Source organism: Egretta garzetta, unplaced genomic scaffold (genome assembly GCF_000687185.1).
Source record: "Egretta garzetta isolate BGI_Z169 unplaced genomic scaffold, ASM68718v1 scaffold891, whole genome shotgun sequence".
Taxonomy (NCBI): Eukaryota; Metazoa; Chordata; class Aves; order Pelecaniformes; family Ardeidae; genus Egretta; species Egretta garzetta.
This window is the reverse complement of record NW_009258689.1, coordinates 89802-91042: the sequence shown is the minus strand read 5'-3', so window position 1 is coordinate 91042 and position 1241 is coordinate 89802. Positions and strand designations below refer to the sequence as shown.

Here is a 1241-nt window from a genome sequence, read left to right as displayed (position 1 = left end):
CCCGGAGAAGAGGGGACTACGGCGTGACCCGGGACACCCAGCCCTTGGCTGTTGGGTTTCTATAAATAATGCGGAGCCTGTAAGACTGTTAGCGTTGACCGTGAGCCCCCGCAGCCAAAGTTTCTTTCCAAAAATCAGTCGGCCTGAGGCTAAAAGGTCAGTCAAAACGCGCAGTGGAAGGTACTCAGCAGCGCAACTGGCACACGCCGTATTCTGAGTATTTACTACAAATTTATGTGGCCACACACAGGTGGAAAACAGCACTGGGGGCGATCCAAGAGCAGCTACCTGTGAAATCCCAAGTGAAGGGTGTACTGTGTGAGGACCAGGTTTTCCGTCACCAGATTGTAGCTGTTCGCAAACTTCGGCTCTTGCTCACTCAGAACGGGTATCAAGCACGTTTCTTTTTCCAAACCTGGGAACAAAAAGCATCTTGGTGTCAAGTCCTACCCAGCAGCGTCGGAGAGGAGAGGGCCGGGCCCACCCCCATTGAAGACACAAAACGACTGCCGGTGACGCTAGGCAGCGTTTTATTTGTACTCAGCTCTTCCCTCGCTCATCTTGACTCATTCAACTCTCCCTTTACTGGCACACACTGAGAAGGCGCTACTGGGAGAAGTCAGGACCCGAGGAGATCCCCTTGCTCCCCCGAGGTTCGGGCGTACCTTTCATATGTACATTCTTACTCCTCCTCTCCTCTTCGTTCAGCTCCTTCAGGGCACAGTAAGTAGGGTCGAAGGTTAGCAGCCTCGGAGATTTTGGTTTGCAGAAGGGCTGGCACAGCCTCAGGAGGGCAGCTCCCAGGTTGAGGAAGAAGGCATCAGAGGCGTACATCTGGAAGAAGATCTCTGGCATCTGGTTAGCCCAAATTTTGGTGCGGCCTGCGTTCGCGTGGAGGCAGTTTCCCAGCCAGGAGAGAATCCCGTGCTTCGTCTCTGGAGACAACTGCAACAGGTTCTTCAGCATCTGGTAGATCTTCTCGTGGAACTGGGCCATAAACTGTTACGGGGAACACAGAGCAGTTGGCAGGACAGCTCTTTTGCCTCTCCCATCATTAACACCCTCGGAGCTCTCCCAGCTCCAGACCGCATCCTGCTCTTCAAGGGCAGGGCTTTCAAAGTAAAGCACGGCCAGGATGACTCTATTAATCACCCGTCAGACACACACATTATGACTGGGTCAAATCCTGAGGCCGGCAGCAAAAAATAATTAGGGATGTGCCCAAAAGCATGGTCAAGAGT

At 53.0% G+C, this 1241-nt stretch overlaps 1 protein-coding gene across 1 annotated transcript in view; it reads right to left on the bottom strand.

The window, feature by feature from the left end:
• The window catches only part of UBE4A (ubiquitination factor E4A), a 15896-nt gene that overhangs the window by 7068 nt on the left and 7587 nt on the right, over window positions 1–1241 (bottom strand). The gene's annotated exons all lie outside the window — the stretch shown is intronic.